Below are 26,409 nucleotides of genomic sequence, written 5' to 3' on the forward strand. Positions count from 1 at the left end.
TCGTGATCCAAGGAGTCCGTATATTCTCTTCAGTAGTGTGTTTTGGTACGTGATGATCGATAACGTAAACCAAGATGTGCGATAAGGTTTCAGCTGCAGCGTTGGGATCAGATAGCTCAAGCTTAGATTCCCAGTCGATGGTAACCAGGATACGAGAAATGTCGTCAAAGTCGGCGTTATAGAAATCAAGATAGAAGGATGCTAATATTGCGACAGGAACAAATCTAGTAACATCGTGCGAGACCAATAAAGCAGGATGATGGTTTACCGCTTTAACGTACGGAGCAGAGGCCGAAACAACGGACGGTACACGAGTACTGTCGCTGGCAAAGAAGAGATCCAACATACGACCGTTTTCGTTAGTCACGCCGCAATCTGCCGCAAAGTCGCTGTACTCAGGGAATCTAGTATGACGATCCATAGGGTCTAGAAAGTTGGGCGTTTTTGATCCGAGTAAAGAAAGTTACCATGGTTGGAGCAGCACTTAAAATCGGGAAAATTGAAGTCATCAATCACGAGAATGTCATCTTCGGGTGCACAGATAGAACTAACTTTAGATAAGCAGCCCGAAAAAGACTAAGCTAGAGCAACATCTCTAGTGCGAACAGGAGGCAGATACAGTACGCAAGCATAAAGTTTACGGTCACCAAGATCAATGCGGATCAACACAAGTTCCAGATCGCTCCAGGAACTGTCTTCGATGTGCAACTCTGGAAGATCCGACTGCACAGCAATTAACACTCCGCCACCGGTGATCTTTTTGATATTAGGGGAACTGCGATCGCAACGAAACACTAAATAGTCAGAGCCAAATATCTGACTCGTAAGAGTACGGTCGTTCAGCCCATGTTTCCGTGAAGGCCACGACGTCGTAATAACAACATGAGCTTGCGAGCAGATAGTCTACTAGAAACGGCATCATACCTCCGAAGTTCTGTTAGTACAAAGTTATAGTTTCCGAGGCAGAGCTAGATCCCCGAACACTGGAAAAGAGAGTATCATCAGGCGGAGGAAACCGGTCGGGAGTGCCATACTCGCCTGAGTTTGCAGGCTGGAGAACCCCTGCGCCACAGACGAACTCAGGGCAGGGACGACAGAAGGCGCTGGCAGGAAACAGCGTGACTGAGTCGAAGGGCAAAGGGGTCTCCGTTAGACCTAATACATTGCGTTCCGGTACTGAAGGCCTAAGTACAAGTTGCTACATTTTCGAGGCCTGGAGAAGAACATGCTGAAGAACTAGTGAGCGTAACACGTTGATAGTGCACAGTGCACTGGAAAGAGAGAGTCCATCACGAAAAGGAAAGCCTACATAAAATGGATACTTACCTGTAAATAACACCGTCGCTAAAATCGAACTCAGGACTCAGGCGGAAATCAAGGTCGTAGAAGTTTTTCCGAAGGCTCATCATCCGAGATATCCGAGGGTCCTTTTCCGACTCCAGCATTGCAACAAATTATTTAAGGGCCATCAGCAAAAAAAGTAGCTAAAACACCGTCTTTTGGAAGTTTATAATAAAATTTACTGACCTTATTTGACTTAATTATCCCGAGAAAAAATTTTTTTCACCGGCACTTCGTGATTCATTTCCAATTTCGGCCGTTTTGAAAGAGTGATTTTTTTTTTCAAACGTGATATTTCGAAGGAAGAATGACCTTAATGGGTTAAATTCCTATACAAAAAGTTATATTTATAAAAGTTATGTGTGAGGTAATGAACATCATATTCCAATTCAATTAAAACTAAAACTCAAACATAAATCTCATTTGAATCATATAGGTAGTAGCAGAGATTTTGCAGCCGATTTTTTTCAGTATAGATGTGATCAATATGTCAAGGAAAGGAGAGAAGTAGGCGTGCACCGACAAAGAGGTGTTTCGATTGTCTCACATCAAGTTTTATTATTTTGAAGTTAGTACCTACCTATTTTTCTCTTTCCGAAATGGTCTTACGTAACAAGGATATAAACTACAGTGTATGAAATATCTATGTGTATCAAATATTCCGTACAATTTCAAAATTATATGTAAATAGTTTCAAGTTCGATGATTAATGGTGGATGTAAGTAGTCAATCAAGCTAAGCTTAGCTATTAGTAGAGTATTTTTGAACGCTCATGCATGGATATTTAAGATATTAACTAATCTTTGAAACTTATAATTGAAGGATATTTTACATTCATTAATATTTCATATATAAGTATTTCAAATTAGTTAATACAACTTAACGCTGTTCTCGTAGTTACTCAACGAGTTTTGATCATTGAAACTTGATCAAAGATTTTAGTCAAGCTAGGTGCGATCAATTTAATTCTTGACGACACAAGTAAATCAGTCAAACGAAATGACATAAGTCAAACTCAATTACCAAGAACAATTCAAGCCGCTAGATTCAAACGTCCGAAGTGTCGTCTTCACAGCAAGACAGCGGGCGGCCAATATGATAGGTTCAGTAGTTGAACTTCATTACTGGCTACTGCCTAATGGGCAAGAACAAATTGTTTTTTTTTATATTTATTATTGTAGTAACTTTGATCTTTGAGTGTCTGTAGGTGCTGTGCTGTGCCTAGGAATCAATACAAATCTAGCCGGAGCGAATCTTGTTTTAATCTTAAAATCGTTATAATTTTATGGCTCTGAACTGAGCTCCGTGAGGTTCCGTTCCTTTACGTTATCGTCATTTTCATCGCTGGCTGAGGAACTTTAGAGTCTCAACTCTTCTTGTCTCGTCGTTGATCGTACACAATCGTTCAACAAACCTTGATGCAGTATAGAAGAAATACCTATATACAAGGTTCATTTCTGAGGAGTTCAAATTATAAACTAAACAGAGAAGTAAGAAGGTACAGGAAAAAACGCCGTCGTCGTCGTCTTACTTGACCAAACCGATCGATGCGGTGGACGAACGGATTCCGGGCTGGCTGGCTGAACTGGCTGCAGAAGACCAAAAGGCAAACAAACTGCGGCCCGGACCGCACTACGTTGTGTGTTTAGGTTAGGACGTTCAAGCGATAGCCAGCTAGCTGGGTCGACTTAAAAGCTCTTCCAAGCAACCAAACAGCACCCTCTCTCTCTCTCTTTTTGCTTATGACTCCCCGTCCGTGTCTGTTCGATCGACGGACGGAGGTTTTGGTCAAGACACTGACGGAAGGGAATGTGCGAGGAAGAAAAACAACCAGAAACCGGCTCGACTTGTTTTTTTTTACCTCTTTCGTCGCTGTTGTGTGTACGTTCGTTTTACTTAGTTTGAACATGACTTCTTCAATGTTGTTTCTGTTGATAATCATTTAACATTATTTATTAATTTTAGACTTATTTTTGTTTTTTCGACAAATAAATTATAGTGGGCTACGCATTAATAGAAAATATCCAAATATTTTTGTGTAACTTTACGGAACTTCAGGTTTCCTTCCTCGAACGTGACATGTTTTTCAAGCAACTCGAAGCAAAACAACGCAATCGTAAAGCTTTTAGCCGTAAGCTTTCTGTGTTGGTGGTGGTGATTTCCAACATGGCTGCTGATCCGAGATTCAAGATGGAAAAGGAATCAGCGCAACTTGGAGAAAAGCCCTAGAGCGAGTTGAGCAAGGAGAGAGAAATCGTAAACCAAATTGGCAAGCTGAGAGATTGAGTGTGAAGCTCTACCGAAGGCAACCAGTGATGTCATCCTTCCAGATTTTGTCTGGATCTTCCAGACTTTTTGGACTTATGCCAGACATTTTTTCAGGTTTCCAGACTTCCAGACTTTTGACATTGCTTCCAGACAATTCCAGACTTTTGGCTTAGGACGTAAATTGTTCTATGAAACTATGAAAATTCAAAATGGTCATGATAAAAAATGCCTGCAGTAAATGATTAGAATCAATGAATTTTGAATGCAGAAGTGGTTGAAAGCTAGGAATAATGGCAAATGCTTGAAGTTGTGAGTTAAATTGCGAGTCAAACAGAACACGTAAGTGATAGTGTCAGAAACAAACGATTAGTGGCTATCTGCAACTGCAACATTGGGATCTGGCGACCAAAAAAAAAAGGTCACCACCAAAAAGTAAGCTATCCAGACTTTTCCACATATTTCCAGACATTTTTTCAAAATCTTCCAGACTTTTTCGAAAAAACAGTTGGCAACCCTGAAGGCAACTGCAGCAGAGCAGAGTTCGACCGAAGCAAGTTTATGAACCTGTTTTGACTTAAGCCTTTGGTTGGGTCGCTCTCGCTCTCAGCAGCAGCAGCCAGTCAGTAGGAGCAGGAGCAGGAGCAGTAATCGATCGCTTCCGTTTGAGAAGAGCGTTGAACTCCCATCATCCCATCGCATGGCTCGCAAGCAAGCAAGGGATATCGTATCGTATCGTTGGAACCAGAAGCGCGCGCTTCAGCCTTGTTGCGTATCGTGTCTCAGTCTGAGAGAGTTGATCGTCGTTGAACGACGCACCTGTGTTCGGCTCGCGTGAATCCGTATCTGTTCTGTGAAACTCGTGTGAATTGCAGTGGTTGCGACGGGTTTAAGCTGGGCTCGACCCCGAAGTTTGTTCGCAGGGGAGGGTTCTACGCAAATAATTGATCTGTTTGATTAACAGTGTGAGAGAGAGTGTTCTGTGGAAGCTGTGGAAGTGGGGGAGATCCTCAAAGGATGATAGTTAACATGAGTCGTGCCACGGTTGACAAGTTTCGTTTCACGAAAATGTGATTCCTGATAAGTGTCGGTTCAAAACAGATTTGAAAGTGTGCTTTTGAGTACTAGGCCTCAGGTCGGTTATTGCATGAGCTTTCAAGTGACCGCGAAGAGATCGAATCAAGAATGGTACACGGTCGGAGCCAAGATGGAGGCTGCCGTTGTGGCTGCTTAAGGTGCTGCTTCTGAAAGTTTATCGGAGATTAAGCCAACGTTTAAGCGCTGTTTGGTGCTGCTGTTGTTGCTGATACCTTTGAGGCGCAAATCGAGGTTAAGGAAGCCTTCGCGAGCGCTTTACGTTGAACCATTACTCGAGCTTTGGTCCATGGACTGAAGAGGGAAAAATAGCTGGTGGTATCGTCCTACAAGTGTCGAAAATAAAACAAGCACTCACCGCAGTTAAGTTTTATCGAATTTCAAGTGCCAGCTCAGTGGTCATCGTCCGCGGTTAAATGCATCCGGATGATAGTCTCGTGAGTTTGTGTATTTTTTTTGTACGCGACCAACATTGTGCTCCGGAAGGATTAAAGGTGAAATACTTACCCCCCCGAAAACCTTTTGCCGGTTGTCGTTCCCTGGAGGAAAAAAAAATCCGGCATTTCGCGAGCTGTGTGCAATGTGATAAAACAAATAATCATAAAACTGAGTGCGGTCTGTGTTTTGTGTTAAAAGCTTCGCCCGATTCGCGGTTTACACAGCCTCGATAAACAAAGTAGGGGCAAAATTTCGCGCGAAACCACCATCGAAGCTGTTGTCGCAATCTCGGTGCCAAAAAGCGCATAAAACAAAGGATTTGTCAATTTGTAATATGCCAAATTAACCCACAACCCGCCAGATTTGGATAACAATTATTGGATTATGAACGGGTCTCGACAGTTGAAAACGTTGAGTGTACTAAGTGACAAGTACGAGTGAGAGAGGAAAAAAACCTTAAATAAGGTAGCCGGTTTTACTCTGGAAAGTGTTTGTGTGTTACTACCAAGTTTGCAAGGTGTCCGCACGTTTTTTTTAATAACCCTGTCAATAAAATTTGCTGAGCAACTGAGTTGACCTCAGGTGAAGTGGCCCATATCTGGACGCTGAAGTTGTGCGAAACTAGCGCGCTCTACTAAGGAGTTTACTAATACAAGCTAAGCTGGCAGATTGAAGCCGACAAATACTACAGGTAGGTTATTTGAGCCATAATTGGATGTGCAGCTTATTTGGATGATCTAATAACATTTTAGCGATGATCTAGTTCATTAGACATACAAATGATGATCATGATGATGACAATGGTGGTGGGGTTCCAAAAGATAGTTTTTATAGAAAGCGATGAATTTAATTAAATTAATTCGTGTTCGCACGGTAAATAACTCATAACACAGAGAGTAATAGGAACATTCCTGACTTTCAGTCTCATCCAGCAATACTGATTGTAAACATCTCAAAGCGGTTTATTTCCAAGTGTTGTATCACTATTTGCATTCATCGCATGAACTCCATTCCTCTCTCAACTTGAGGAAGCGAAATTGAGCTTCAATATATTTTCCAAACGGTTCATAAAAATGGATACGAAAGTAGATCCTTTCAAGCCATCCTAAGGAAAAATCGAAAGATTGTTTCAACGGACATCAACGGACAACAATGTCAACGCACTTGAATTGCGATAAAAGTTAACAAAGTTTGATATTGAGCTAGTGTTCACTAGCTCAAATAATCAACTGAAATCTAACTAAGGATCGAATAAGAATATAGAAGATCTCCTCCATAAATCTGGTGTGTACAAAATCAGTTGTTCCGACTGTGATGAGGTGTTCATTGGACAAACCAAAAGTAAACTGATTGATAGATTCACTTTGCTATAGCAAGATATGACTAAAAGAAGAAAAACTTACTTTCATAGATTCCTAGATCTGCAGTAGCATTACACATGTGTGAATCTGGTCACTCTATTGATCGAGGAAATGTCTCACTGATTCGGTCTTTGAATAGTAATTCGCTTAAATTTATGTTGCTGAAAGCATTGGAATTTGAAATCAAAAATGAGTTCATGGTTATTCAAATTTTTAAGTAAAAAGAAATGTAATAATTCACCTGACAATACCCAGAATCTGGTAGTTAATAATGAAGCACTCTCCGCATGGATAGAAAAGAATAAAAACATTCTTGCTTGCAAGAAGATCCAGACTGCTATCTCCCTGGTATTTCACCATTAAGAAACATGACAAATGTGTAACGAAACTTCTACAGCGATTTTCCTGAAACATGCCGGTTAGCTCATAAGACCTGTTTAAAAATGATTTAAATTTTGTTACTTTTACTCAGTTTTGTTTTGACAGCTCTCTTTGAAGTGTTTGGAGACATCTATTGACCCAGCCAAAAAAAAAAAACAGATTTTGATTCAAAAGGGTCGTTGGATATTTTACACAAGTTTCGTGGACTAGCTTTTTTACGTCTGTTCTCTGCAGGCTTCATTTTGCTCATCTTGAACAAAAGGAGACAGTGAACTTTTTCGCTCCGAATAATTGTGAGCTTATTTTTAATGAGCATTTCATCCTCCGCTGCTGAGAGAGCAGGGAGAAATTTTTTCTCAAACGAATGATCACTCTTCTACTGACAGAGCATTGTTGGTGTGTGACTCTGAAAACAAAACAAAAAAATTACACATGAAATTTGGTCGTTTCACTAAATCACGTGGACAGCTTTAATGTGTGATTTGACCGTCCTCTTTCTACGTGGAATTATGGAATATTGGCCTCAGAATTTGTCAACCTGTTGGGGACGTTTAATAATTCTGGCATGCTTTTATATCTGATTTTGTAAACAAAAAGGTAATTAAAGATTTACACATTTGTTTCACATTATTTTCAGCATTTTAGCATTTACAACTTTGCTCGGTCGTTTATTTCTCAGCCAGTTACTGAGAAGCTAACGAACATTTCTCCCTGCGAAAATGAGATTGGGTGACTGCGTGATTGAAATGATCTCCAACAAAATGTGGGTTGCTTGATCGTTTAAAGTGCGAGAAAGCATGTTTCTCCCAGGCGTTTGACAAGGAGATGAGAAAAAGTGAGCAAAAATCAAGAGAATCGCAGAAGCCTGGTTCTCTGTGCTCTTAATATAAGTCGTATTTCTATATCTGTCTTGACTATTAAACGATTTGGACAAAACTTGAAACTTTTTCGAACATAATTTCTCTGCACTCAATTTTTTTTAAACTTTGAATAACGAAAAATTGAAGTGTTGTAGGTGAGTAATGTCTGAAAAACATAGTTGAGTTACATCGTGAGGTTTCCAAAACTTAAAATTCTGTAAAAAAGCGGTTCTGAAACAAGAAAGATATACCGGTTTTAAGTGAGGAGTTTAAAATTGACACTCAAGTTTTTTTTTAAACGGACACAAAAACATACAGCATCTCAATGAAACTTGACGTTTCCTTGAAGATATTTCTTTTTCTTAACTCCAAGCATACATCATTGGAGGATATAATGGCTGGCATCTTACACACAAGGTTGCCGAAAAAAATTCTGTGTATTTAAGAAAAAAAATCTGAATTTCTGCGACTTGACCCAAAAATTCTGTGATAGTTTTCTGTGATGCTATTTCCTTTAACTTAATTGAAAATTCATGATAATTTGTGTCTTTTTTACGTTTTAGTTGTGTAAAATCAATTAACATAACCATCATACTTTTCGAATTCAACCTAAGAAATCTATGTTTTATATTGGCAAAAAAAAAAAAAAATTTTGAAAATCTATTAAAAATTCAAAAATTCTGTGAAATCTGTGAATATTTCAAAATTCTGTGTTCTGTGACACAGATTCTGTGATGAAAATATACTCAAAATACTGTGGAACTACTGTTTTTCCTGTGATTTCGGCAACCTTGCTTACAAATGTCAAAACCACCAACCCACAGAAAGTGTACTAAGTATGCCGTGACCGGGATTCGATCTCATACCCGCTGGCTTAGAAGACTTGAAGGCTATCCTCTACGCCACTGGCTGCGGCACTAAAGTTCTGATTAGGAAGTTTTGTCCTGAGCTTTCAGGTTGCGTCCATAAAAAAAAAGTAATGATTCAAAATTAAAGATTTCAAGAAATCATTGAGGGTCTCCAAGAATTTGTTTTATTTGGCTGAACCCGAATAAAGGTACAAGCCATCGAACTTCCAATAGTGTCATATTGAAACTTAAAAGAGGATTATGGTTAAGCATTTCTTTGGGTTTTTTTTTTCTTACATTACATGATTTAAAAAAAAATCTTTGAAGGTTGCAAAGGGTCTGGTTGAGAAAATACGGTGTTTAGTTGTTGTAAATCAACACTCTAAAACTTTTCAGGGAATTTGTTTCATGAGCACTCAAAGAGAGTTCGTGAAAAAGGTAATGATGTTACCTTAGACATTTTTTTAGTTCATTGGAAATCCAAGAAAAAAAAAAGATCTTTTCTGGACTCTCCAGAGTTGAATGTTGATCCCTTTTCAGAGTCGTTTCTATTATCTTCCAATTTAGGTGAAAATGTGTTCAGTAAATATGATTGAACATTGGAATAAATTAATTCTGAAATTTATGACCGATTTCAACTTTTTTTATGCGTTCAGTTGCAAAATCTTAATTTTTAAAAAAAAAATTAGTTGTGGGCAGTATTCGTTGTTAGTTCGGAGTGCAGTTCAGGCGAAACTTCAGGGGAGAGTTGGATAACGTGATTTCCTCTCCCTGTGTTCATCGTATATTTTGGGGAAAATAATCCTTTTTAAAACCCATTTTTTCGCTTAAAAATTCCCAGAAGTTTAGTTGTATGATTTCAAACAGCTTCTGTTGAACTAAATACTTTATCGTTGAGGAACAATTTTTGACATATTTATGTTTTTCGTCATTTTTGAGTGATTTATAATTTAATTAATTTTTTTTTTCAATCAAGAACGTAAAAACTTAAGGTAATGGACTTATTTTGGACCACCTCGTCTAGCTCTCTTATAAAACAAATAATCTTGAAATTTTCTAGCAAATATTGTTGAAGCCCGGGCACTAAATGTAATGCACTAATTTTTGTCTTTATTAGATGCTTTATATGAGAGCTAGACAAGGTGGTTCAAAATTGGTCCTCTGGTCCAAAATAAGTCCGTTACCCTATTTACGGTGTAAGTATAAATATTATTGGTTCTGTTACAGCGAAACCGTCGTTCCAAAAAACCGTTCGATTTCGGCACATGTGCCAAAAACGAACGGGGTTTGTAATTGTTTTAAAGTTTTTTCACAAATAACTGTTTTTTTTTCGAAGCCTGCTCGGTAGCCTTATTATTGAATGAAAATTTCTTTTAAACGTAGGTAATACATTTACCATTTTTAGCAATTTGAACTTCAGCACAATTCACTCAAAACCGAGTAAAACACTTTTATGAATCACAACACCATACCATAAAAAAAAACTTCCATTATCAACTTTAAATAAGCTACAGCTAAGAGAATCTTAAAAACGACAAAATGAAAACGGACCATTTTTTCGAAAAATTAATATTTTTGTAAGAAATCCGTGGTCCTTGTGTTTTTGATAAAAAAAAATCTAGGAGTCTTAAAGTTACAATCATTCTGATTCGATTTAGGAGGAAAAAATGATCCTAATTAAGATAGAAGAGATGTAACATGAACCTCTCCTAAAGTAAGGTTGCCAGAGTTTTTCAGCACTCAAAGGGGCCAGATTAATCCTAGCAATTTTATTTAAAAACCTGGCAAAAGCAAGGCATTTGTTTCGAAATTTCCAACTAAAAATACAGGCGATGTCCGGGCAAATTTGTTCAAAACTCAGGATTTACTCACCAGTAATTAAGATAAAAAACTTGAAATATTTTTTTTTATAATTGAAATTCATCAGTTCAGTTGATATCGTATTTTAGACTTCCAAAAAATCTTTCAAGATTATTTTTATGAAAATTGCTCAGAAATGTTTGATTTTACGCATAAATACAAAAAAGTGCAACACAATTGTATTTTTTTTTGTTTGATTTGGCTAATAAAGTGAATAAATCCAGTCAAAATCCGGGCTTTTATCAATGGAATCCGGACAACCGGGCCGGACCGGACTTTTCTCAATTTTTTCTTTAATTATCCGGGCAAACCCGAATTCAATCGGGCAATCTGACAAGCTTAGTCTAAAAGCGTACAATTATGAACTATATTTACTTTTCTTTCGTATAAGTTGAATTATCTCAGTTATTTGTAAAATGTTTTAACAATTTTTATGAAGAAATGTAGCTAAGAGTAAGTCTTAAATGTTTACAAATTTAAGGAAAACACTATTGAAGTGTGAGGTGGTGAAAGTCATGTTCCTTAGCTCCTGTGGTTATGCAATGTTTAAAATTTCTCAAAAAATGTTCCTCAACGATAAACTATTTCGTTCAGAAAAAGTTTTTCAAAATCATTCAACGAAGATGCTGTGAATTTTTTAGCGAAAAAATGGGGTTTGAAAGGAAAAACTTTCCCTGAAAGATATAATAAACTCAGGAAAAGGAAATCTAGAAATAAAACTTTTCCCTACAGTTTCGCTTGAACTACCTACTCTCCGAACTATAGTCCGGGACCAAATATTTGAAAAATCTGTAGAATTTGCATTGCTAAGCACTGAAAATGGTAGAAATCGATCATAATTTAACGAAATGGCATGTACTTCAAATTGAGTGTTCCGGTCGGGGCGGTCGATTATCACTTTTAAAAAAGTTAGCTCATTTTTTAACCCTAAAATTTTTTTTTATTTTAACTCTAATCGAAATACAGCCTTCGGATGAAATATTTGTCATATTTAAGGCTTTCAGAAAAATCGCATTTAAAAGAAATCGGCCGAAGAAGACTAAAGCTATTGATGAAAAACTAGGTTTTCTTGTTCCTCCCGAGCAAAATGTCTCAAAATCCCATAGAGGCTCCAGGCTCGTTTAGCGACTCCTTCCGATGATCCAATCTAGCCCAAATTTGGGGCACAGTATTGTTTATACAGTAGGGTGGCAAATAAATCATGATGAATTTTGAGTACCGACCATAGACATTTTGTAGATTGGCCCAAAAGAACTGACCGGTGCCACATTTCAGCTCAAACTTCTTTTAACTTCAAAGCGCTCAAAGTTTCGGTTATTTACCCTTCAAACTCATCCAAACGCGAAAAGAAAAATCGAAATTTAAAATTTGTTGCCAAATGATATAGAAATACATGGAACGTCGAAATCTGTTTTATTCTCGAAAAAAAATCTGACCAAAAATCTTCTTTCTGGGACTGAAAAAACCGGTCGTTTTTTTTTGAAAAATCAGAAAGTCAGTTTTTAGCCATTTTTTCGAGATGACAACAGACGTTTCATGCTTTTCTTAATAATTTGGCATCAAATTTCGAATAGATGAATTTCCTTCATTTTATTTGAGGGTAAAAACCCGAAAATTTGAACGCTTTGAGGTACCCCTAAATCAGGTTCGATTAAGCTACATCTTTGCATAGGTGAGTTTTTTTGGGGCCAATCTACAAAATTTATATGGTCGGTTTTTTAAATTCAATCATGAAATTTTTTACCAAACATCCGTTGGCTTTCTTATATACATATAGCCAACAGCTGAATAATGGTGCTTCAAGCCGGTTATACCTTCCAGCCGGCTGATCTTGAGATATGTTAAGAAAGCAAAAAGTTTCTCTTCATTTCTGTTTTTAGATTTACGAATGTGTCCAAGGTTTACTTGAAAGGTTTCTTCACGAGGAATCAGGATGAAAATCAAATGTACACGCAGCACTTATGCTACAATCTCCTTCAATGCTCCATGACGATCGACGATTATGCTGTTTCTTGAATTTTTTAAGCGTGCGAGCAATTGAAATTCTTGAAGCTTCGATCGTGCAAAGCAATTGCATGAAAGAATAGCTCACAATTTAGATCAATTTGATTTTTTTTTTTCAATAGATAACAGGAACAATACTTTCACCCGGAAGAATTGCAGTCTTGTTCTTCATCCGGATTTAGAGATTTGATAGGCTTGACTAGCTACAAGAGACTACTGAATCAGGTGAGGTACTTATATTCACTGTTTATGACCTATCCATATAGAGTCTCTTGGAACTGGCCAAAGATGTAGAGTATTATGGAGTGAAATCAGTTCTCAAAAGGTTGATGGTAGATTTTGATGTTTCGGGAGCCAGGGTAGTTGTCTACAAGATCCTTAAACATTTGAAGCTTACCAATCGATCTTTTGAACTTACTCAATCGAGATTGACAATTGAAGTGAACTGATGATCAATCACGGTAGAAGGAATGACAAAAGTTGAAGTACCAGAAGAAGTACCTCTTCAATGGTCATAACTTTAACTCAGAAAAGGAGAGATTGTTTTGAATCGTTATCTTTATATTATTGTATAAAAATCCTCATTTAAAATATGTTTCGTTTTAAATATGTAGGTTAAATTTGCTTCAACAAACGGTTGGAAGGAAGGACGAAATGCGAATTCCACGGAACAATTATCAAGTTCAAAGGGCTCAGAGTGTATCCCACCTGTTATTTAATCGCTATCTCATTTATGATAGTTGAACTTCATTTCGAACTATCATGCTCGAAACTATTCGCTATCATCACGAAAGCATTACCAACAACCGTTTGAAGCATCGTATCGCATTTTGATCCTAACGTCACATTACATCCTTATTGTTATTGTCAGCATCAATTTCAAACAACGACCATTTTGTGTCAAGGTATATCAAACGTTCTAAGGTCTGTTACTTCGTTAAATGAATTTTGATTTAATATTTTATTATATGGAATTGAGAATCAATTATGACTAAATGTCATGGCTTTTTTCAAATATATTGAGATAAATAGGAAAAAAATAAATCTGAAAAAAAGATTTCATTGACTTCCTTGAGGCAACTCAAATCGTATTCCTCAAATTTCACTTCACTTTAAGTGATTTTTTTTTTAAATTACTTATAGCTCTTTTTTTATGTAGATACACAGCATCAAAAGCATCAAGCCATCCACCACAAGTTTTTTCTCCGATTTGCAAACTTCAAAACCATTCAACGAGCTGTCAATTTCGGGTTAACCGCAATATTGCACCTGTTGTCCACATACACACGTTGGTGTAAAATACCGAAACGATAGAATCATAAGCTCCTCCCCATCTCCCCATACTGACCCTCCATCCCTCAGTCTATTATCCTTCCAACTAAACGAGGCGTAAAGTGCATTGTTGTTTTTCGGACTAAAAGCGGACGTCGCGCATCAACTGACACGTGCAAAATCGCGTGTGGAATTTTCACATTTTGACACGGATCGGTGAAGCTCGCCTTCTCGGAGGAGCTACATTCAGGACCGGATAAAATGGGCGGCAAAATAGGAGGACATCCACCCCATTATGACCCACTCGAGATAAGCTTCAGCAGAAATGTGTTTAGAATGCTTTCACCTCTCGCTTAGCGCGCGCCATTCATTGAGGTGCAATTTTCGAGATGTCCCTCCAATGTGGTCGGTGTGATGTGGGAAGTGGCTGAAATGGTGGAATCCATAAAACGGCAGCTAATGGTCATTATTTCGTAGTGTAATGCGCTCTTTTGCCGTGGTGGCTCTTCAAAACGAGTGCCAAAAACGCCCAGGAATTTTGACCCGGGGCATGTTGTGATAAAACATCTGGCGACTTTCCGGGGGTTGCCTCCGAAATCGCTGTCCAGATGGGTGGTCCCCCTTTTTTGTCCAGAACCCATCGAATGGGTTGCATTTCTCGAAGCTGGACAAGTTTTGTGATGAGTACCTACTCTTGTGTAGTTTTTAATGAGATTGTCGTTTCGGACAAAACCCGTCTGGGTTTTAGACCGAATCGTCAACTGACTGGATGGAAACAGCTGTTCACAATTGATTAGCGGTAGGGTTTTATGGGTTGGGGATTTCTGCGGAACGTCACCCACACACCCATCTTTCAACTGCGACTCACAAAATATCCTCTAGCTTAAGCTTTGTGCAATGCCGCCACTGTTTAATTTGGATTTTAATCACACTTGTTGGATAAACTTTGAGCGCTCTGAGGCAGGTGTTTGTCCTTCCAGGTGTAATTCGCGATTACCGACCGAGAAATTTATGAGCCACTGTTACAACTTTGCGCAATTAATTTCAATCAATGGGACAATGGCTGAGGAGCAGTTTGGCACGGTGTTATTACATTTGCGGTGGGATATTATAAGTCGGGTGCCGGAATTTCTCTCGCGGATGGTTTGATCGTTAAAACCTAATGTCATTTTAGAAATCTTACAAATTTTTATGATCCTGATTAATTTTAAACACAATTTTCACTGTTCGGGTCGAAATAAAGTCGCAAATTATAAGTTTTGTTAGAGATACAATATAAGGCGAACACGAAATTATTGCGACAACGAAAATGTCATGCCAATTTTTTTATAATTTTAAGAATCAAACCAAAATTTTAGAGTGTTTTTATTTCTGATTTCCTTCAAAAATCAAAAGGAAAGTTAATCGATGGAGTCTTTACAGTGTCATCCGGTACCAGTTTCTCAGTTTAATTTTCCAGTTTGGCGGGTTCATGTCCTTTGGAACAAAATAGACAGAATTGGACTCATATCACTCCAGGACACTTTAAGAATAGTGGCATGATGTCAAATCTGGCCAAAATAGCGGAGCTTCGTCGTGCTGATGCAAGGACGGCAAAATGCGCTTCTTGAGACACTAAGATTTGTAGATCTCGCAATTTACGGTGCCCTTTGTCACGAAAGGCTCACTCCTTAGTCTGCAAGAGCCAAAGCAACATTTTCTTCTTCTCAAATTTGTCGTCCACATCGAACTTGCTCTTGCCGGTGGAAAATTCCAACCCCGGTATTTGTTTAAAATCGGCTTTTTTATAAGTTTTGTCGTCCATCACACAGCAGCTTTATTTTGTCAGCATCTTCTCGTAGAGCTTCCTTGCCCAAGTTTTAGCCGTCGATTGATGCCTCTCATCGCGGTTTGGGAAGTTCTGTACCTTGTATGTATCTAATCTTTGCCCGAATGTATTCACTTCATTTGGCAAATCAAACAAAAAAAAAACAACTAAAAATGCCTCCAAAACAAAATTTTTTGAGCAAGTTTTATAAAAAAAAATCATGGAAGGTTTTTGGAAGCCTTAAATTCAATTCAAGATCTGTCGATAAGTTTTAATAAAAAATTTTTTTTTCTTTTTTTTCTTGATTTTTTTTGAGTAATTCCTGGATTTTGGGAAAAATTTCCCGGATATTGACCGGATTTATGGTCTTCACTTTTGAAATCAAATTGCCGGATTTTGCCAGGTTTTAATATAGAGCTGTTCGGTTTGTGGGGCCCGGATACATGCTGAAAAAATTCTGGCAACCTTAGTCTAGCTCAGCAAAAGCTGAGGGTTTTTTCTTCGAATTTTAAGTGTTTCTAGCTGGTTGTTGATTGCTAGTTTACACAAAATCTGTCCAAAACTGATGTTAATTTTATATATCAATGGAAAACCAATAACTTGACCAACAAAACCCACTCAAAAAATTATACTCGGCCGAGCTCGGACGAACTCTTAAGGTTATTACTCACTTAAAAAAGGCATTGTTTTGGATATTTTGTAGTATATCTCCTTTCTTAGTTGAAATATGTATTTAAAATGTTTCACAAAATAGTGTGTCTCAGTAGTTTAAACAATTTTCTCAAATATACCAAGTTTGTAAGTCGTAAACTAAAAAAGATACTGTGGCTGAATTCAAAGGAATCATCGATTTCTTTGAAATCATAAAAGAAATATTAAATAAAAACTTATAAATAAATTACTTATATATTTTTTCAAATTGCTCGCAACATTTATGATTTTCATGCGACCTTGATAGTGTCTTCAACAAAGTTTCGTATAATAATAAGATCTACCACTTTTGTGAAAACATCATGTCTCTAAACTCATTATTTAAAAAAAAAATTTATTTCCCTTCCAGGTGGGAAAATCACTTTTTCTTAAAGAATTTGATAGATCATCGAAAAATATGAAAATGCTGTGAAGACATCAAATGTCTGTCGTTTACCGTTTGTCCGCAAATAATTTTGGTCGCTTTTTAGGCGCATTTACCCCTGTGTGTGCCGATGCGACAAGAAAGAAAATTTCAGGTGTTTAGAAGAATTTCTTCTCTCAACTCGCGTTGGTTCACCTCCATTTTCGTTGAATCGAAAAACATGACTTCGAGTTTGACAGCATGTAAACCATGGGTGGCCAAACCACATGTGGCCCGCGACCAATTTTTTGTGGCCCGGAAGCTGATTTTGGAAAAGCCATGTTTTAAGGATTGATCGATTTTCTTGGTCTGCGTATATCATTTGGAAAAATATATCTTAATCTACTCTAACTAAATTCAAAACAAAGATATGAAAACCTCTTAAGTTATATAAGCAAAAGGGGTGAATGTTGTGGCCATTTTCCGTACATTTTTTGAACATTGGCAATTTTCTTTCGAACGTAAAAGAATGCAAAAATTCAACATGGAGAATCGTTTGGCATTATTTACTCAAAAATGATTATTTTTGAACCCCTTTGGCGCTGCGGGCCTCACATAATTTAAAAAAAGGGTAACCATCACTGTATAAAAAAACAATTACAATTACAATTTTTAAATTATCACATTATCTTTAAATTCAATCACACATTTTTCAAGGATTTCCGATTGGATTTTGGTGACTACACGGCATTGGTATAAAGAGCATTCAAGCGGACTCTAGTTTTTATATTGATGAGTTTAGATAGCCTCTGAAAAATAGTAAGATCGTATCAAAATCGTTTAAAAATCGTAAAAAAGCACCGAAGCATATCAACATCATACAATTATACATTTACAACAACTTCAACCATTCGTAATATGAATTCTTTTTCAACAACGTCGTTTATCCATCCAAATTTAATAACTTTTGCAAATTATGTAAAACATCGAAAGTTTGCTATGTAAATTGCTAAGGTTTAACAGAAAAGTGTTAATTATATTTATGGAAATTAAACCAAATCCGGACATATTTTAAATGGCATCTTGCTCTGTATTTATGAACATCAAAAATGAAAAACTAGTCAGAATTTACAGTTGTCCAGTAAAATTCAACTAGAACCGGTTTGGTACTGACAAATCTCTCAGAAGAACGACTTTTTTTAACCAAAATTTTCGTTTGAAAAAGGTGCAGTGCAATGATTAAAAAAGACTCAAATTCGAATCCATTCTGTTCATTGAAGGCTTTCCAAATTCACTTGTCAAATCGAGACATTGAAAAAATGTGAAAGAATTGGATTGACTTCTCAAAATCTTCTTTTTTTCAACAATATCATTCTGCGTTTTTCATTTGTCTATCAAATTTTTCTAAGGAGAACGGTGATCTTCAAAACTTTGGAAAATCGGCGTTCAATTTTTTGTAGACCATAAAATTTACTTTACTCTTTTTACATTGTAGTAACGCCATTAGACATTTCTGGGTTGAATAAACCGACGAGATTTTACATGCCTTGAAAATATTGACATACATACATAAGTTGAGAGGGATAGTTATTTAAGTATTGCGTAATATTTATACAATTTTTCAAATGGAGCGAAATTTGTAAAAATATGCACCAGCTGATGCTGGGGCAAAGAATCACACAAGTAATTTTAAGGCTGTCGATAACACAATGCCCTAGCTCACATTTTCACCATCTATTCGTTTCTTCTACCAAAAGCGCTCTTGTTTTGACCTTTATTATTTTTTTTTTATTAATGATCCCGCGCCGATCCTCCGGTGCATAGGGCCGTGGTAAAAGACCTCCACTGTTGACGATCCGGAGCCAGCGTCTTCACCTGGTCCCAGTCAAGATTCTCGTCGACAGTTCGGATTTCAGCGGCTAGGCTTCGCCGCCACGAGTTTCTGGGCCTGCCTCTTCTTCGATGACCTTCTGGATTCCAGTCAAGCGCCTCTCTGCAAATCTCGTTTTCATCTTTTCGCAGCGTGTGCCCAATCCATCTCCACTTTCGTTCCCGAATCTCGATTTCTAGCGCCCTTTGATGACACCGGCGATGTAGTTCCTCATTCGAGATCCAGTTGCCAGGCCACCAAGCGCGGATGATGTTCCGCAGGCAGCGGTTTACAAATACTTGCAGTTTTCGCGTCGTCACCGCATATGTGCACCAAGTTTCGCACCCGTACAGCAATACGGATTTGACGTTTGAGTTGAAGATTCGGATTTTCGTTCGTAGAGAGATCTGGCGTGACCGCCAGATGTTTCGGAGACTCGCAAACGCAAATCGGGCCTTTCTGATCCGGGTTTCGATGTCTTTCCTGGTACCACCATCAGGCGTTATCTGGCTACCAAGATACTGGAAGCACTCCACTTTCTCAACTTGTTGCCCAGCTACCATGAAACTGGAGGGATTTCCTGTGTTGATCTCCATCGACTTGGTCTTTCCGACATTGACTTTGAGACCTGCTGCCTTGGAGCTTTCGGTGAGGTTGTCGAGTTTGCTCTGCATGTCCGGTTGTGTTTGGGCGAGCAAAACAATATCGTCAGCCAGGTCAAGGTCGTTCAGTTGCTCCATTGTTAAAGGATTCCACGGCAATCCTCGGTTCGGTGCACAGTCGATCGATCCAGTCAGAATCTCATCCATTACGATGAGGAAAAGTAGCGGTGATAAGATACATCCTTGTCTCACTCCAGCAGTTACCGGGATTGGTTCGGACAAGACACCATCGTGCAAGACCTTGCACGAAAATGCCTCGTATTGTGCTTCGATGAGATGGACTAGTTTCTCTGGGACCCCTCGTCGCCTTAGAGCCGCCCAGATGTTTTCATGATTAAGTCGGTCGAATGCTTTTTCGAAATCAACGAACACCAGCAGAAGAGAGTCCTGGAATTCGTTGATTTGTTCCAGTATGATTCGTAGCGTTGTGATGTGGTCCACACATGATCGTCCGGATCGGAATCCAGCTTGTTGCCGTCGGAGTGTAGCGTCGATTTTCTCCTGGATCCTGTTCAGGATCACTTTGCAGAGTACTTTGAGGGTTGTACAGATCAACGTTATGCCTCGCCAGTTACCGCACTCTGTCAGGTCTCCTTTCTTCGGGACCTTAACGAGGATACCCTGCATCCAGTCGGCCGGGAATGTTGCAGTATCCCAGATGTCAGCGAAAAGACGGTGCAACATTTGTGCTGAAAGGGCAGGGTCGGCTTTCAGCATTTCAGCAGGGATGCAATCGATCCCAGGTGCTTTGTTGGATTTCATGTTTTTGATTGCCGCTTCTATTTCAGCCAGCGAGGGCGCTTCCGAGTTGACGCCATTTATGCGACTTACTGTTGGCGCTTCAAGCTGCGGGTTCTGTTGACCATCGCTATTCGTGACTCGGAAGAGTTGTTCGAAGTGTTTTGACCTTTCAACCTATCAATTTTCATTTCTGTTTTAATTGCTCTCTAACTAGAATTTCAATTTGCCGATATGCCATAAACTTAGATAAGGAAAAATATGCAAGTAACAAAAACGACTTATTAAGATGAAACTATACTAAAGTTGTATAAAGTATAAGTACAAAAGAATTTTTTTCAGCACGTATCCACCCGGAAAAATCCGGACTATTTTCATCTAAAATCCTGGCAAATCCAAGCATTTGATTTTAAAATTGTCGACCAAAACTCATAATAACAAATCAATAACAATAAAACTTGAAAAAAAGTCAATCAAACGTTATCAGAAGATTTTCAATCGTTTTTTAGGCTTCCACAAAAACTTTCATGATATTTTTTAGTTCGAATTGGCAAAAAAGATGAATAAATCCGAGCATTTTTCAATAAAATCCGGGTAACCAACCAGTCCGGACATTTCCCAAATTTTGTATTAAATAACCGGGCAAACCTGGACAAAACCTGGCAATCTGGCAAGCTTAATCTTTACTTCACTTTACTGTGACCTAGGCAAGTTTTTTTTATAGCGCTTTCAAAAATTTGTTTTTTTTAATATTTCAGAACAATTGTTTATTTTTTGGCCCGCCAGCCAATCTCATTTTTTTTAATTTGGCCCGCCTGTTGAAAATGTTGGCCACCCATGATGTAAACAATACACATCATTAAGAAAGTGTGCAAGATTTGGTTGATTTTACCAATGGTGAAAAAGTTATGCCTTGTTGAATGTGTTGCAATAATTTCATCATACAGTGCAAAAGTCTGAAATCGAAAAAAAGTTTGGATCTCGCCAAATGGGTTTTCGTCAACAGGACACATTCTTCGCTGATTCATAACCGGACATCTGAAGTTGATAGGAGCCAGGTTGACGCTGTTTCGATGTCGGAACCCACTGCAACCGAAGTTTTTGAAGCTGATTTTGTTCTTCCCACATACTGTTGTTTTTTTTTGCTACAGGAAACTTCACAGTTTTGTACATTTTTTTAGGTTTTCTTTAAACTGGATACGATAATGTTCCTTCATGATTTAAACTATTTTCTTCCTCAATTTGAACGATGTTGTCAAAGAGACGTTCGCGCGAGTCAACGCCTACTCGAACTCTCAATTCAAATTTGATTTTTTTCGTGTTATTTATGTTGTGTTTTTTATCACCAGCCTACATTCTTTTAGTTAATAAATAGAACATAATTGAATTTTATTATGCTTCTACAAGAATCAGTTAAATTGACCAAAATAATTGATCAATAAAATCAGCAACAAACAATTCATTGTTTTTTACAAAAAAAAAAAAGAAAAATTATATTATAATTTAAAACACTTAAGATGTTGTACATGGGTTTTAGGGTTGTACAAAACTTGATCGAAGAAGTCAAACTGAAGGATTCCTACTCGGACTTTGAATAACAGTAAGATATGCATTTATGTATGAACATGTTTGCTTAGTTAGCTTAATTTGACTACTCACATCCATCTTTAATATTTGAACCTTATATTCTCTATCAAAAGCAATGATAAACTTTAACTGAAGCTTCTTGCCATTTCTTCTAATAATTAATATTTATTGCGTTTCAAATTCCACGATTTGCAGACGTGGCTTAGTAGAACAAGTTTCAAATTGCCAATGGTTGCTACTCCATGATAGACCGAGAGCATAAATCTGCTTCAACGGTTGGTTGCATACTCACAATGCCAAAACATTGCTATCTTTTCAAACATCGATAAAGGCGCCGGCCACGCCCTTTTAGTCAAGTGGTAGGTTTAAACGGGGCCAGGACATTCGGCCGAAGGCCGATAGGCCGAAAGATGTTAGGCCGAAGGTCGCTAGGTCGAATGGGTTAAAAGGCCGACGGATGTTCAGCCGAATAGGACAATAGGCTGAATGGCCGAAGGTTATTTGGCCGAATATTATTTGGTCGATTGGATGTTAGGCCAAATGGTCGCTTGGCCGAATGGTCATTTGGCCGAATGGTCGCTAGACCGAATGGTCATTTGACCGAATGGTCATTAGGCCAAATGGTAATTAGGCCAAATGGTCATTAGGCCGCATGGTCATTACACCGAATAGTCATTAGGCAGAATGGTGGTAAGGCCGAATGGTTTCAAGGCCGGATAATCGCAAGGCACAATGGTCATAAGGCCGAAAGGTTGTGAGGCCAAATTTTCGTAAGGCCGAATGGGCGCTAGGCCGAAAGGTCGTGAGGACGAATGGTTGTTAAGCTGAATGATCGTTGGGCCGAATTTATGCTAGGCCTATAAGAAATATCGCTTTTTATCTTGCTAGGCCAAACGGTAGTTAGGCCGAATGGTCGTTAGGCCGAATAGTTATTAGGCCGAATGGATGCTAGGCCGGATTCGACCATTCGGCCTTACGACTATTCGGCCTCATGAGCATTCGGCCTAATGACCATTCTGCCAAACATGCAGGCAAGTGTAAGAGATTTCTTTTTGACCTATAGCGACCATTTATTTCGATCATTCAGCCTTGAGACCATTCGACCTAACTACCATTCGCCCCAACTACCATTCGCCCCAACATGCAAACAAGCGTTAATATGTCTTATCGGCCTGGCATACATCCGGCCTGATGACCATTCGGCCTGATAACCATTCGGCCTAGTGGTATATTTGGCCAGATAACCCATTCGGCCCAACGCATTGGCCGAATGACCTCGGTTCGTCGCCACGTTCGTCGCCCCAAAAAAAAAAAATTCGGAGCGTGAAAGTAAAGCGAGAGAGCTTCAGATTTACAACCTGTGGCAAAACTGAGCGAGTATCTTGCGTAAGAGAGCCGTCACCCGTTTATGAGTGACGAAAGGGATTAAGCATAATTTTCTTCATTTGGACCGAGATAACCTTCGCAGGTTCGGGTGAAGGGATATTATCGGTAGACACCTTTGTCTAGTCTGGCGATCTTCTCCTACATTTAAACTGGTTCAAAAGTTTGTAGTTATTAAGTTGATTCAAATCTAAACCCTAATCTGTGCCCCAAATCTATCTACAAGTACCCATTTTGTATGAACATGTTTAATTGAAAAATCCTTACTACCTGAATAAAAGAATTTAAACTTGTTCAATTCTTATCACGATCCAAACAGTTCATTATGCCAGAACCTCATAAAATCAACCCGAATCGAAAAACTTTCAAAATGAGACACCTTCTAAATCAGTGCTCGCCAGTTCATAAAAAACACTCCACCTACCAAATTTTATCTATCGCAAACAAACCAAACAGAACTTCTTCGTAACTGCAGTTACTCTCCGGTTTCGTAATCTAGATCACGATAACGAGCTGTGTGTGCATACGGAAAGGAATCTCGTAAGATATCACCTGGTTCTGGACTAGGTCTCTCTATGGAAAGACTAACTATCTATCTGCTGCCCTGAAAACCTGTAATTAGAAGCTCTAACATTTCAACTAGTTAGTCAGTCTACGCCCTCTTCTACACCTTCCTTCTGTTCGCGACGGCCCAAAAGCTCCTATCTTGGTACCAGTAGGAAAAAGCCAATATTTTTATGACCACCCATACCGCGCCTCTTCCCCTCCACTTCGCTCGAAGAGAGCCTCTGACTTGGACTAAACACCACCAGCCCTCTCTCGATCTCTCGCCGGGGACCTTCCCACTTTAATTTTTATGGCGTCGTAAAATTATAAAAATTATACTGTTCACTTCTGAAACATTTTGATCGTTTGTTACCGGTTCGTTCGTTTGGTTTGGTTTGGCTCAGTCGTTGTTGGTGTTGCTGTACGTTTTTCCAATTGCTGCTGCTGCTGCTGGTTTAGGGCCTTTAGGAAATCTGTGGGCGCCTCCGGAAATCTTTCCAAGTTAGTTCACATTCATCGACTTCGACAGCGAAGAGGCTCGCGAGGTGCCACGGACGACACGGTGGGGTCAATAAATTAAATCCAGCCTGTGGGTTGCCATCGGATCAGAGACAACAGAGACAGCAACGAGAAGAAGCTGCTGTTTTGACGAAACGAAACGGGAAACGGGAGCATTTAACTGATTCGAGCTCTGCAGACAGATGCCGTTGAAGAAGAGTGAGCGAGCGTGTGCTGTCTTCGGAAAATTTATTTCCGAAATCATCAAATTAGCCCCTTTACGAGATTCCAATGAAGGGATTTTTTGCCACACTCGTGGAATGAATTCGGAAAAGTACATAGCTGATACGGCAGAGAGTGTCATTTTCTCTAGATTATTGAAGACATAAACCAGAGATTAGTTACTGATAGGACCGGGGAGAAACTTATGAGTTATTACCAGATTATGTTGGCAATCAATAAAACATAACCTAGCAATGGTATTGTTAAACACTTTTAGCACTTGAGCAAAACTGATATATGGCAAAGTTTTTATACAAAATCAATAAACTGTAGGCAGAAGAAGTGAAGAGTAGGTATCATGTTATTGAATTATTTGTAATTTTGAAACAATTCTAACAAATTATTGACACCATTTTAACACATTTTTGAAAAAAGTTGAGACAATTTTGAAAAAATTAAAAATTTTGACAATTTTGACAATTTTAAATTTTGTACAATTTTGACAATTTTGACAATTTTGACAATTTTAAATTTTTTACAGTTTTGACAATTTTGACAATTTTGACAATTTTGACAATTTTGACAATTTTGACAATTTTGACAATTTTGACAATTTTGACAATTTTGACAATTTTGACAATTTTGACAATTTTGACAATTTTGACAATTTTGACAATTTTGACAATTTTGACAATTTTGACAATTTTGACAATTTTGACAATTTTGACAATTTTGACAATTTTGACAATTTTGACAATTTTGACAACTTTCACAATTTTGACAATTTTGACAATTTTGACAATTTTGACAATTTTGACAATTTTGACAATTTTGACAATTTTGACAATTTTGACAATTTTGACAATTTTGACAATTTTGACAATTTTGACAATTTGGACAATTTTGACAGTTTTGACAATTTTGACAATTTTGACAATTTTGACAATTTTGACGATTTTGACAATTTTGACAATTTTGACAATTTTGACAATTTTGACAATTTTGACAATTTTGACAATTTTGACAATTTTCACAATTTGGAAAATTTTGACAATTTTGACAATTTTGACAATTTTGACAATTTTGACAATTTTGACAATTTTGACAATTTTGACAATTTTGACAATTTTGACAATTTTGACAATTTGGACAATTTGGACAATTTTGACAATTTGGACAATTTTGACAATTTTGACAATTTTGACAATTTTGACAATTTTGACAATTTTGACAATTTTGACAATTTTGACAATTTTGACAATTTTGACAATTTTGACAATTTTGACAATTTTGACAATTTTGACAATTTTGACAATTTTGACAATTTTGACAATTTTGACAATTTTGACAATTTTGACAATTTTGACAATTTTGACAATTTTGACAATTTTGACAATTTTGACAATTTTGACAATTTTGACAATTTTGACAATTTTGACAATTTTGACAATTTTGACAATTTTGACAATTTTGACAATTTTGACAATTTTGACAATTTTGACAATTTTGACAATTTTGACAATTTTGACAATTTTGACAATTTTGACAATTTTGACAATTTTGACAATTTTGACAATTTTGACAATTTTGACAATTTTGACAATTTTGACAATTTTGACAATTTTGACAATTTTGACAATTTTGACAATTTTGACAATTTTGACAATTTTGACAATTTTGACAATTTTGACAATTTTGACAATTTTGACAATTTTGACAATTTTGACAATTTTGACAATTTTGACAATTTTGACAATTTTGACAATTTTGACAATTTTGACAATTTTGACAATTTTGACAATTTTGACAATTTTGACAATTTTGACAATTTTGACAATTTTGACAATTTTGACAATTTTGACAATTTTGACAATTTTGACAATTTTGACAATTTTGACAATTTTGACAATTTTGACAATTTTGACAATTTTGACAATTTTGACAATTTTGACAATTTTGACAATTTTGACAATTTTGACAATTTTGACAATTTTGACAATTTTGACAATTTTGACAATTTTGACAATTTTGACAATTTTGACAATTTTGTCAATTTTGACAATTTTGACAATTTTGACAATTTTGACAATTTTGACAATTTTGACAATTTTGACAATTTTGACAATTTTGACAATTTTGACAATTTTGACAATTTTGACAATTTCGACAATTTCGACAAATTTGACAATTTTGACAATTTTGACAATTTTGACAATTTTGACAATTTTGACAATTTTGACAATTTTGACAATTTTGACAATTTTGACAATTTTGACAATTTTGACAATTTTGACAATTTCGACAATTTGAGTCTTCT

General features: G+C 37.4%; 1 protein-coding gene across 1 annotated transcript in view; it reads left to right on the plus strand.

The window, feature by feature from the left end:
• Positions 1-4,413: 4,413 nt before the first annotated feature.
• LOC129749276 (protein bowel-like) overlaps positions 4,414-26,409 on the plus strand; it is a 55,655-nt gene continuing 33,659 nt past the window's right edge. The window contains exon 1 of the mRNA XM_055744217.1: positions 4,414-5,830. The gene's annotated coding sequence lies outside the window, so the exon portion shown is untranslated. The remainder of the gene's footprint in view (positions 5,831-26,409) is intronic.

The sequence above is a fragment of the Uranotaenia lowii genome, chromosome 2 (assembly GCF_029784155.1).
Source record: "Uranotaenia lowii strain MFRU-FL chromosome 2, ASM2978415v1, whole genome shotgun sequence".
In the NCBI taxonomy this organism is placed as follows: domain Eukaryota; kingdom Metazoa; phylum Arthropoda; class Insecta; order Diptera; family Culicidae; genus Uranotaenia; species Uranotaenia lowii.